The 13,460-nt window shown below is 42.4% G+C and overlaps 1 long non-coding RNA gene across 6 annotated transcripts; it reads left to right on the plus strand.

Annotated features, from left to right (window-relative positions):
• Positions 1–2,111: 2,111 nt before the first annotated feature.
• Positions 2,112–6,445, plus strand: LOC125508261 (uncharacterized). 6 transcript variants are annotated; one of them, XR_007283328.2, is made up of 7 exons: positions 2,112–2,866; positions 3,038–3,091; positions 3,204–3,278; positions 3,733–3,873; positions 4,025–4,069; positions 4,903–4,993; positions 6,010–6,445. It is a non-coding gene; the product is annotated as an uncharacterized LOC125508261 (long non-coding RNA). The 6 variants fall into 6 exon arrangements; XR_007283329.2 differs by having other exon boundaries at positions 6,191–6,445; XR_007283330.2 differs by having other exon boundaries at positions 4,016–4,069; positions 4,903–6,445.
• The last annotated feature ends 7,015 nt before the right edge of the window (positions 6,446–13,460 follow it).

Here is a 13,460-nt window from a genome sequence, read left to right on the forward strand (position 1 = left end):
CATTGTTCCCTCTCGGAACGACGAGCCTTCTAGTGAGTTGCTCTAGTTTATGAGGGGTGTGTGTACAAACTTTCACCAAACATGCCCATTTTTTACCACATTATCTTGGTGGCATTACATTACATGAAGCAAGGTTTCATGTGTTTCTGATATTTTAATAATTTTTTGGAATTAGAATGCCACGTCACTCCATGCATACATATGCATGTGTCCATGTCCCGAGACAAATATGTTTGAAAAGTCCTTCTAATTTACTGCACATGGAAGTAACTCATACACAAGTACACAAATATGATTTTTCAAGCCATTACGGTTAGGCGTTGCATGTAGACGTAGTTCAAATTTAAATTACTATCATTAAATGCCTATAAAATCACTTACATGTCTTTAAAAGGTCAAATGACCCCTAGAATTTTCCAAAATTTCACATTACAGTTGTAGTAGTGCAGGTTAGACGTAGAAAAAATTGAAGACCGTAAGAGGAAGCTATCTTCAGTTCGTCATCAAACATGCATTGTTCCCTCTCGGAACCACGAGCCTTCTAGTGAGTTGCTCTGGTTTATGAGGGGTGTGTGCCCAAACTTTCATCAAACATGCCAATTTTTTTACCACAACATCTTGGTGGCATGATATTACATCAAGTAAGGTTTCACATGTTTTTGATTTTTTTGATTGTTTGGAATTCAAATGCCATGTCACTGCATGCAAACGTATGCATGTATCGATGTCGTGAGATAAATATGTTTGAAAATTTCTTCTAATTAACTGCACATGAAATTAACTCGCACACAAGTACACAAATATTTTTTTTCAAACTGTTATGGTTAGGCGTTCCATGTAGATCTATTTCAAATTTGAAATACTGTCATTAAATGGCTAGAAAATCACTTAAATGTCTTTAAAAGGTCAAATGGCCCCTAGAATTTTCCAAAATTTCACATTACAGTTGTAGTAGTGCATGTTAGATGTAGAAAAAAATTGAAGGCCGTAAGAGGAAGTTATCTCCAGTTTGTCATCAAACATGCACTGTTCCCTCTTGGAACCACAAGCCTTCTTATGAGTTGCTTCGGTTTGTGGGGGGTGTGTGTCCAAACTTTCGTCAAACATGCCAAATTTTGAACATCATCTTGGTGGCATGACATTACATCAACCAAGGTTTCATGTGTTTTCTGATATTTTTTAAATTTTTTGGAATTAAAATGCCATGTCACTCAATGCATACATATGCATGTGTCCATATCGTGAGACAAATATGTTTGAAAATTCATTCTAATTTACTACACATGGAATTAACTCGCACACAAGTACACAAATATGATTTTTCAAACTGTTATGGTTAGGCGTTGCATGTAGATATAGTTCAAATTTGAATTACGATCATTAAATGGCTAGAAAATCACTTAAATGTCTTTAAAAGGTCAAATGGTCTCTAAAATTTTCCAAAATTTCACACTACAGTTGTAGTAGTGTATGTTAGATGTAGAAAAAAATTGAAGGCCGTAAGAGGAAGCTATCTCCAGTTTTTCATCAAACATGCACTGTTCCCTCTCGGAACCATGAGCCTTCTTGTGAGTTGCTCCGGTTTGTGGGGGGTGTGTGTCCAAACTTTCGTCAAACATGCCAAAATTTTAACAACATCATCTTGGTTGCATGACAGTACATCAACCAAGGTTTCATGTGTTTCTGATATTTTTTATTTTTTTTGGAATTAAAATGCCATGTCACTCAATGCATACATATGCATGTGTCCATATCGTGAGGCAAATATGTTTGAAAATTCCTTCTAATTTACTGCACATGGAATTAAGTAGCACACAAGTACACAAATATGATTTTTCAAACCGTTATGGTTAGGCGTTGCATGTAGATGTAGTTTAAATTTGAATTACTATCATTAAATGGCTAGAAAATCACTTAAATTTAAACCTATAAAGATGCTAGCCGACCCTCCTACACGGAGCTCCCTCGGATTGGGATGTTCCTGGCCATTCGATCACGTTGAATCTGGTCAACCGAGCAAGCATCATGGTTGATTTTTGAGGTTCATGACTGGTGGGCCTGGGGTCCCTCCCGATTGGCTGGGCGAAACTTTACTGGGTGAAACTGCCCTTTCCTCGCTCACCAGAGCGTTGCTGCCCTGCTTCGGCGTGGTTCCACGCCAGAGCCGCCACTCCACAAACCCAGCCCTCTTTCCCCTCGACCCCCACAGCGCAGCGCAGCACCACTCTCTCCTCCCTCGTCAGCCGCCACCGGGTCATCTCGCTGGTGTGGAGGAGTAGCGGATCTGGCCGCATCCGAGGCGTGCGGGCGTGGCGGCGGGCATCTCTGGTAGCGGCGGCGATCTGCAGGCAAAATACGATGGCCGGGGCACTCGATTCGATCTAGTGCTGTGGACCGGTCCCTGTAGGAGAGAAAATATGAGGGAGAGAGAGAAAGGAAGAAGAGGAGGGAGAAACAGAGATGAAAGAGGAGAGGGAGGTGTGACGGTGGATGGGAGAGGGTCTCCGGCCGACGCCGGACATTCACATATCTCCCCCTCTCCTGCTCTCGACCACCACCGTGGCCCTCTTCCTCCCCTTCGATTCTCCATCTCCTCTTCCTTGGAGCTAGCTGAGTGGTCAACGATGAGGAAGATGGGGAAGACAGATCCGCCGATGCTGACCGGCAAATTCCGTCGGGCGCTGTCGTGGGAAGAGGCGCACCAGAGTAGCAGCACGGGAGGAGATGAAGGTCGAGGAAGAGGGCAAAGACGCGGGGGTGGAAGAAGATATGCTTGTGGTCATCGCCTTCCGAGACGACGGACCGGGCGATTCAGATTTCTCTCGTTCCTTGCCTCAATGACATGCTCTGCTTCTTCAGCTTGCAGGTTCTGGCCTTTCTCTTCTCCTCTTGTTGGCTTGCACTCTGATCAAGCCATGCTGCATATTGCCTCTGATTTCTTGCACTTTGATCAATCCATGGTGCATACTGCCTAGGATTTGCTTATTTGAGTGTGCTTTTAGACATAAATTTTGATTTGTTTGTCTTTCATTTTTAGGGATATAAGGAGAGAACTCTATTGTTGGCAGTGATTGCATCATTTCCACAAGTGGTATGGTTGAATTTTTTTATGTGGACGGATGGCATGATTTGTATGTAACTTTGGAGATTCTGAGTTAGGTAAGAAAATGATGACAACCATTTGTTGTTTTTCATTTCTTTAGGGATGAGGAGAGAGCTCTATTGTTGGCATGGACTGATGGCATGATCTGTACGTAAGGTTGAAGATTCTGAATTAGGTAAGAAAAAGATGACAGTCACTTCGTTTCAGTACATCATTTACTGAATATTTCTAAGCTTTGAACTGTAAAATAATGGAAGAAACTTAAGGCTAGACACCACATGATTTTTTTATTTGAATTCATAATTAGACACTTGAATTTAGCTTCATACATATCATATGATACCTTGGAAGCCCATATTGTAAATTTATTCAGTTTCCATGACAGAATCTCATTGTAGAATTTACCTTCTGTTTTCGGATGCCCATGTATTACGTTGCTCTCTGATTCAATTTATACGCATTTAGCAGTTTACCTTTATCATGTTATCCTGTTCTTACCATACCATGTGGTAGCTAAATGTTCGGAGTTAGTATTGTTTTTCAGCTATTTGTAATTGGTCAGCTACTTCCATTTTGGACGATTAATTATTTGCATGAACATTAAGAGAATGGCTTCTATTGCCTTACAGTGGTAACCTGAAAAGTGCCTTACATGAGGACTGCTGGTGATCTTATATACTTATATGTATATATTTTCGTTATGAAGAACAAGTGAGAAATCACTGATGCACATGGATGACAGCTTTCCCACGATGAAACAAAACTGAGAGGTGATCTGCTCCACTTTCTAATATATCCATATATCACAGGGGAATGATAGTTAGTTTTAGTAGGGATTAGTGGTTCGTCGCAATTTTTCTAGCTCCAAATGATATAGAAGGCAGTCAAGTTCCATCCTCTGATTTCTTGTAGTTTTTGTAGGACCTACTAGGATGCATACCTTTAGGACTGTATCTACTGGTTCAGGTGAAAATTGATCTCTATTTGGTTTATTCATTTCATTTTTGCATTTGGTTCTGCTTGTCCTTGGTATGCTCTTCCATCTTGGCTGCTCTGCTAGCCTGCTTCTCCTCTCCAACTCACGTAAATGGACTGTTCTTTTATTTGTCTACGGAACAAATCTTCTTTTACATGTCTGTTCTCTGTTCCATAGCATGCTGGTACTCTGACCACTTCATATCCATGTATTTAGTAGGTTCTATGATCTCTTGTGTTGCACTGTTGCTGTCTCTCGAACTCGTGCTTTGTTGCATCTTTGTTCTGCTCCTCAAGGTTTGCTTGCTTTCTGTCTAGCTAAAATGCTTTTCTAGATCTGGCAGGGCGTTGTGTATTGTTCGGCTTTATGCTGCTTATATTTCATGCATGCGGGTGAGCAGGATGTGTCCGCATATTTCAGTCTTTATACATGTTTTGGAAGCCGTGGTAGTGGCGTAGCGCAGTGTCCTTTATGACACTTTCGTATATGTGTGAGTTCGCAGAGGACGTGTGTGTACTTTCTGGGGTAGAACTCGAATTGCGGGGGATGGTTGTGCTTATGTTTGGTCACTGCTGGTCTGTTCTTTTACTTCAGCGCATGAAAACCCGCAACTACTATCAAGCGAACCACAAGTAACTAAACTTCCAATTTGGTGATGTACGCACAGATCTAGCTGATCCCAAATGCTTGAGTATTTTAGTTCTATTGATTGGTAGCATCTATATTATTAGATACATTCCTACGGACGTGCTTCTTTAGTGTGCCCTTCTCTCATCTCATAGTTATCTTATATCTTATTTGTTGTTCTAAATAATTGTTGTAGGAGGGAGCAGCAGGTAGAAGAAATCCAAAGCCAATTTCGCTCAGCTGTAGCGTCTTCCATTGACAATAAAACTGCACAGCAGCCTAATGTGGTTAGTTCTTGCAATTAAAAACACAAATCTTTCAGTTTCTCTCCATTCGCTGGTAAAAAAGCATAGTGATTTTCCTCTATAAATACCCAACTATAGAATACCTTAGTTAAATCAATCAATAGTGAGTTGTATTACTAGAGACGTACTTAAGAAAATGCCCTTAGGTGTGACACTCTACATGGTTACCTTCTTTAGTCCCAGTTATTTATCATACTGAGATAACACTCTTCCAAGCGGAATGTTTGTTTTTATATACTTCTAGATGCTAATTTACTGTTCTTGATTTTGGCGGGGATATTCCTTCATTTGCTTGGTTGGCTGTCAATGCTCACCAATTTTTGAATATGTCCCATGGCTAAATTTAGTCCAACATTTCCCGTATGTATCTTCTTCTGCTATCAATGTTAATTCTGCCATAAGCATATTACTCTCCTAGCATTTTTTTCTTTCGATGAAAAACACAGACACTTGTTCAGTTTTTTACTACACAGAAAAAGATAAGTTCAATTTGGTTTCTAATGTTCATGTCGGCCTTTGCCTAAGCAAAGAAAGGTAACCAGTTTATATTGTAATCTGGTTTTTAGTTTGTCTTTGATTCAACCTTTTTTTGTGTGTGTTGTCTAACTGTTAGATTGTCTGGAACATCTCAGAACAACCTTTCGTGTCCCCGATATTATCTCGTTTCCTGAACAATATTATTTTATTTGCTTTATCTGCCACCATGAATTCCTATAGTTGCTTTCTCTCCTTCCAATTGATATTCTTAGATGTGATTCTATTAGAAATTTTGTGCCACGACAGAAGTAATGGTTGATTGTTCTGGTTTAGCCTTTATGTCAGTTGTTGCTGAGGGTCCAGTTTCTCATTTTTCAGATTTTGTAGTAGCAGGGCTGTGTATAATATGGATAACTGAACTGGTGTTTAGGGGTTTCAGTGCAGGACTGCTACTTGCTCGATTAGTTAGATCGACTGGTGTTAGATTTCAGTGAGGAGTGATGTTTCAGTTTCGATTGCAGGGCTTCGAGATGCACCATGAGGATTGAAACGAGTCTTATACAGGGCTGCTAAATTATTATGCTTTTGGTCTTTCCTGAATTTAATTACCATAAATACTTCCAGAATACCTCTTATAATAGGGAAGTTTGTTGTTAACAACACTGATTTTGCCAGTTTGTGGAACATGCTTCATTTTTGCAGGTAAAGAGAAGGAAAAGAGAACATTGGAGAAAAAGGCAGCAGGACGGATTCTCTAAGCTTTCTCATATGTTTGAACAATTAGAAGATAGTTACAATCATTTTTCTCTTGCCTTATTAAATCTTGATGTTAATAGGCTTTGGAAGGTACTATGCACCCCGATCAAGGTTTACAGAATTTGCACCATCCTATTACAGTTTGTTCTAATGACATAATTGACCAGTTCTTCCTTGAGTAAATTAATATTGTAGATGCTACTCCTTTGTGCATTGTTACATAGAGTTATAATTGTGAAGGTGTGTACACATCAACAACTAATTCCCATGATCCTATTACAGTTTGTTTTAACGACAAAATTGAGCAGCTCTTACTTGAGTAAATTGTGCAGCTCTTGAGTAAATTAGTATTGCAATTACTAACCTTTGTGCATTCCGATACAACTCTACTGAAATACTACTTTCTTATGCCCATTTTAAACCGAGACCTGACTTTACAACATTTGTATTCTCATCCATTCTCCTGAATTTTAGTCCGCTTAAGCAATGCTATGACCTGACACTCCATGTATATATGAAAAAAATGACCGCAATTTTGTTGTTGTGATTTGGTCAATCCTTGGCGTTTTGATTCCTACTAATCTCTCCTTTGTTTGGCAACTGATGCCACCCGAAGGGCTGCCAGCCCAAGACAACATTGATAATATCCTTCGCATATTTGGAAGGCGCGGAACAATGTCGTTTCAACTTCGTCAGGTGCCGGCCCAAGGATGTTATTTGTCGCTGATGTTTTTTTTATATATTTTGAAATGAGGCAAAAGACTTGTCATTTTCATTGATTAAAAAGATAGTGAGAATTGCTCGTTTATTGAGGAAAACCGGGCTAAAACCAATGCAACTCAACTCACAAAATATGGGTACCACTGGCCAACCTGGCCACATGCTAACAGATGGCTAAACACGCGAACAATCGACAACTCCGACTTTGAAGACGAGCTTCGCAAGGAAAATATGTAGGACTTGCATTGATTATGCCCTCCGCAAATGACCACTGAGTGTCTATCATTGTCATCACTTGGACTTGCTTAGAAATCAACGCTCCCGAAACGGCCGCCTCAACAAACCACATTGTTCACATGGAGTGTAGACAACTTTGTTGCTGATGTGAATATCTCTGGATGTGATGTCCGTCGTTCACATCTTATAGAATATATAACTTTGTGCTACTAAATTAGAATCTGTATATACATCTCATTATAGACAATAAAATACCATTTTTTTCCTACTAAAGAGGATTAGATTTGTTACATACATTTTGTTTCAAATAGAGCTCTATGTTACCAAATTTAATTGTGTATATACATCTGTTGTTGATAACAAGCCCTGTTTTTCCCATGTAAGAAAGATTAAATTTTTGTCATATGTGCGTATCCGTAACTATATCAACTAAACTATGGATTCCTTTTCATCGCTAACATCGAATCAACAGGTCTCTGCGCCAAATGGCGCAACGGGTCCACTAGTATCTTCAAAAGGTCAAATGACCTCTAGAATTCTCGAAAATTTCACATTACAGGTGTAGTAGTGCACGTAAAACGTAGAAAAAAAACTGAAGGCCGTAAGAGGAAGCTATCTCACGTTCGTCATCAAACATGCATTGTGTAACGCCCTCGATGCGGCTATATCTCCCACGTGTCGAAGCACGACTTAGAGGCATAACCGCATTGAAAGCAATGTCGCAAGTGAGGTAATCTTCACACAACCCATGTAATACATAAGGAAAAAAGATACATAGTTGGCTTACACTCGCCACATCACACAAATAACATAAATAACATTACATTCATCCAAATACACTCAAGGTTCGACTACGGAACCAAAATGAAGAAGACTACCCCAAAAGCTACACAGATCCCCGAACGTCCCAACTGGGCTCCACTACTGATCAACTGGAAACGGAACAACATAGCGAACACAATCTTCATCGAGCTCCACCTTGAGCTTGGTTGCGTCACCTGCGCGGTTCAACGGCACCTGCAAGCTGGTTTTGGGAGTATCTGTGAGTCATGGGGACTCAGCAATCTCACACCCTCGCGATCAAGACTATTTAAGCTTATGGATAAGGTAAAGGTATGAGGTGGAGTTGCAGCAAGCCACTACCATATATGGTGGCTAACATACGCAAATAAGAGCGAGAAGAGAAGGCAAAAGCATGGTCGAGAAAGTATATGATCAAGAAGTGATCCTAGAACAACCTACGTCAAACATTACTCCAACACCGTGTTCACTTCCCGGACTCCGCCGAGAAGAGACCATCACGGTTACACACGCGGTTGATGCATTTTAATTAAGTTAAGTTTAGGTTCTCTACAACCGGACATTAAAAAATTCCCATCTGCCCATAACCGCAGGCACGACTTTCGAAAGATCAATCCCTGCAGGGGTTTCCCAACTTAGCCCATCACAAGCTCTCACGGTCAACGAAGGATATTCCTTCTCACAGGAAGACCCGATCAGGCTCGGAATCCCGGTTACAAGACATCCTCGACAATGGTAAAACAAGTCCAGCAAGACCACCCAGATGTGCCGACAAATCTCGATAGGAGCTGCACATATCTCGTTTTCAGGGCACACCGGATGAGCAAGACGTCGGGTAGGCCAGCCCAGAGTTTCCCCTGGTAGCCACCGGACATCGCTCAGTTTGGACCAACACTTAGACAAGCACTGGCCCGGGGAGTTAAAATAAAGTTGACCCTCGGGATGCGCGACTCCCAAGGGAAAAAGACTAGGTGGCGAATGGTAAAACCAAGGTTGGGCCTTGCTGGAGGAGTTTTATTCAAAGCGAACTGTCAAGGGGTTCCCATAATACCCAACCATGTAAGGAACGCAAAATCCGGGAACATAATACCGCTATGACGAAAACTAGGGTGGCAAGAGTGGAACAAAACACCAGGCATAAGGCCGATCCTTCCATCCTTTACCAAGTATATAGATGCATTAATTAAATAAGAGATATTGTGATATCCCAACAATAATCATGTTCCAAAACATGAAACAACTCCAATCTTCACCTGCAACTAGCAACGCTATAAGAGGGGCTGAGTAAAGCAGTAACATAGCCAAACAACGGTTTGCTAGGACAAGGTGGGTTAGAGGCTTGGCTTAACAATATGGGAGGCATGATAAGCAAGTGGTAGGTATCGCAACATAGGCATAGCAAAAGAGCGAGCAACTAGCAACCAAAGATAGAAGTGATTCTGAGGGTATGGTCATCTTTCCTGCAAAGTTCTCCGAGAAGACGAAAGCTTGATCCTCGAAAAGTACTCAACGGGTCCTCGAACACGAACTCGTCTCCCGGCTCTACCCAAAGCAAGAACACAAGCAAAAGGAGACACAACCTGGCCTCAACTTGGAAATCCAAGAGTGCCACTGGAAAGAGGAGTTGATTTAGGTTGAAATCGATATAAAGATCACCGGAATCGGATGCACGGTTTGGAAATGGCAAGCAAAACAAATATGGCACCGGTCTGCGATAATCAGCACGAGACCGCATAAATGCATCAAGAACAACATTCTACAGCACTCCAATATGGCAACAAAATACATGGCAGAGATCCACTCATGATGCTTAACAAAAGATCAACACTGAGCTACGGCTAATTCACTCATTAACAGGTTCAAACAAGCATGGCAAAAGTGCAAAAGATAACAGGTTACAGACTTAGAGAAAATAACACAAGTCAAGAATTTATCATCAGGAAAGCAATCTTTAGAGCAAGGTAACAACATGCTACAGGAACATATCATGGCAAATCAAGGCATGGCATGAAGCTACTCAAAGCATACAATAAAAGTCCCTTAGTGACCATGAGCCAAAAGGGATCAGAAAATACAATTGCAAGCATGTGAACATAGCAAATATCGAAAACAGATTCAGACTCAGTGAAAAACTGGAGCATGGCAAAACAGACATCAAGTAGGCATGTTTACGAGCTCGATACACTCACCACAAGGCATTGCATGATAACCTAAGCATACACCCATCAAGTAGACATGGCATAGAAGCTAGACATGGCAAGAACAACAACATAGCATGCACGGATCAACTACAACAAGCTTGGCAAAATTGAAAAACATGTTAACAATCTGCCAGGAACATTTTATAGCAAAAGTAAAGCTCGATTGACTTGAGCTAGGGTGCTCCATAAATGCAAACAAAGACATGGATGGATAGAGCACCACAATATCTATAAAACATCCTTACTGATCATGCTCAAAAGAGGCACGGATCACTAGGAAACAACATGAACATATGGCATAAAAACAATAACAGGACAAGGACTTCGAGAAATTCTAAGTCCCTGAAATCAGCAACATTGAGTAAGCTACTTTGCATGCTTGTGCTAATCACCACGAAGATCGCAAAAATACATGGCATACACCCCTGTAAAGATGGCATGGCATACATCAAAACACATGTAGAGCTCAAGATCATAGCATGCACACATTAATCATGGCAAAAATGACAAAAGTGCAAAAGCTGATAAGAAATTGAAACTAACATCACATAGCCCTCTTCCAACAGCATTTCGGGCATCAAGATGAGCTCAAATGAAAATGATGCAATGAGATGAAATGGAGAACTCGTCGAGACGAACATTTCGTTATGCTACACGCACGAATCGGAGCAACGGTGACGAAGTTATGATGCGATGAAAAATGCATAAAATTACTGAGACTTAGTGGAATTTCAACCTCGCAAAAGTCAACCCGGGATGGAGAGAAGCGGGATGGCGCGGATCCGGATCGAGACGGGGTGTTTGGTTGGATGAACTGGTGGATCTGATCCACCCTCTCCAGATCCGGTGACGGAGGAGGATCTCCGGTGAGGGGCGGCTCCGGTCGGCGTAGCTTCTCCGGCGAGCTCGAGCGGGGCCAGGGCGGCGAGGTGGGGCGGAGCAAGGAGGGTCCCGCTAGGTGGCGGCCGAAGGTGGCGGCGCCGGCAAGAGCAGGTTGGGGCGGCGGAGGCGCGGCGCAAGGTGGCGACGATGCGGTTCGGCGACGGGCGGCGGCATCTCCCAGGCGGCGGCACGAAGAACTCCGGCGAAGGGTGGCGCAAGTCCGGCGACGGGCAATGAGCTGCGGTGCGGGCACGCGCCCGTGGGCGTGCGGCGGTGCGGACCGGGCCCGCGGGGGCCGGATCTGGGCCCCGCGGGCGGCGCGGTGGTGGAAGGCGGCGGTGACAAGTGGCGCTGCGGGATTGGGCGCGACGGACGGCGGTGATGACGTGTCGCCTCCCGGTTGGTCGGGGCGATGTGGCGGCAGGGTGGATGCGTCCGTCGGCGAGACGGACATGTCCGGCGGCGCTAAGGGAGTTAGGGTAGGGTTTGATCTGTGCGGATTTTCGGGGAGAGCCAGATATATATAGGTAGAGGGAGCTAGGAGAGTCCAAATGAGGTGCGGTTTTCGTCCACGTGATCGTGATCGAACGATCTAGATGATGGAGGGGGGTTTAGGTGGGTTTTTGGGCCACTTTGGAGGGGTGTTGGGCTGCAACACACACGAGGCCTTTTCGGTCCCTCGGTTAACCGTTGGAGTATCAAACGAAGTCCAAATGGCACGAAACTTGACAGGCGGTCTACCGGTAGTAAACCAAGGCCGCATGACAAGTCTGAGTCCAATCCGAGAACGTTTAACACCCGCACACGAAAAGAGGTAGAAAGGGACACCGGATGACATAGGAGCGCCGGATTGCAAAACGGACAACGGGGAAAATGCTCGGATGCATGAGACGAACACGTATGCAAATGCAATGCACATGATGACATGATATGAGATGCATGACACGCAAGCAAATGACAAGGCAACAACAGCGAATAACTGGAAGACACCTGGCACATCGGTCTCAGGGTGTTACAGCACTCCACCACTACGAGAGGATCTCGTCCCGAGATCTGGAATGGCACTGGAGGGAAAAATGGAAGAGAAAGAGAAGAGGTAAAACTAAGTTGCTTCTTTGACAAACGATCGAAACCAAAGAACCTTGAAAAGGTTAAGCCATTTTGAGAAAAGAAAAAAAGGAAGATGCACAAAGTAGAAAATACTCCGTTAGAAAAGAGGAACAAGGAAGAACAAATTCGAGCAGCACTCCGGTTGAAAAGATATGCAAGGCTTGATAAAAATGAAAGAACTTGAGAAGCGGACACACACTCCGTTTAAAAGGATAAGCAAGGAAAAGAATATGAACTTGGCAAAATGAGTTGATGGGACGAAGACAACAACATCACAATGTCTACGGAAGAAAAGAGAGAAATGGAATGGAATGAACGGAGAAGAAAACAACATCTTCTACCTTAAATGAGTTTGCAAAAGCATCTTTAGGAGAAGGTTCGAACGGAGTTGTTGGGAAACCAACAACGAAAAGAACAAGGTTGTAGTGGACTTATGGAAAACATCTCGAAATGATGAGGTGAAATTCTGCCACTACTGGAAACAATAGGTTGGATTGATATAAACAAAGAGACGAGACTATTTCTCCGGGAGGATAAATGAAGAACTTGGGTCGCTTATAAGCACCATAATTAGCAACAAACCTTAGAGAAGGCTTTAGGAGAAACATAACCCAAGATAACTCCAACGAAGAGGTTGATGGATTTAAAATACCTCATTCTTAACAACAGGTGAATCATGGAACATGAACTCAAATTATCAAGAATGACATAATACCACCTCCAATGATACGGAAGAAAGAATTGCACTCCGGATTGCAAGATGAAGAATACTTGAGCTCCTTTGAAAAGAATCTTGATGAACACTTCGAGAAGGAATTAAATCCTTTATGAACCATCATGTAGAACCTTCATGAAGAACTCCGGTAAACAAAAGAATGATCAAACGGAAGGAAAGAGAGGTTGAAAACACAAGGTGAATCCTTGCAATGATTTAGATGGATCTTCGCAACGAGATAAAGTGGAAGAAACTTGGAACTCCATAAAAGAAAAGATGAAAACAAGTGAAACCGAGAATTTGATGGACCTGTGAAACACGAATAAGAATTACGTTAAGCTTATCCTTCACCAATTTAAATTCATGACAAGCAACGGATTTTTCATACTACTTATTCTCGTTGAAAAGGATTAAGAGAGGTATAGCATAAATTTGAGAAGGTCTTCAAGAAACCAGCGGTAGGATTGGAAAGAACGAGTGACTTGATACGGCAACGAAATAAGAGATCTCTTGAACGAACCACCGTAAGAATTGAAAATGAAAGAAGTAA

Source organism: Triticum urartu, chromosome 5A, assembly GCF_056163025.1.
Source record: "Triticum urartu cultivar PI428250 chromosome 5A, HENAU_Tu73, whole genome shotgun sequence".
In the NCBI taxonomy this organism is placed as follows: Eukaryota; Viridiplantae; Streptophyta; class Magnoliopsida; order Poales; family Poaceae; genus Triticum; species Triticum urartu.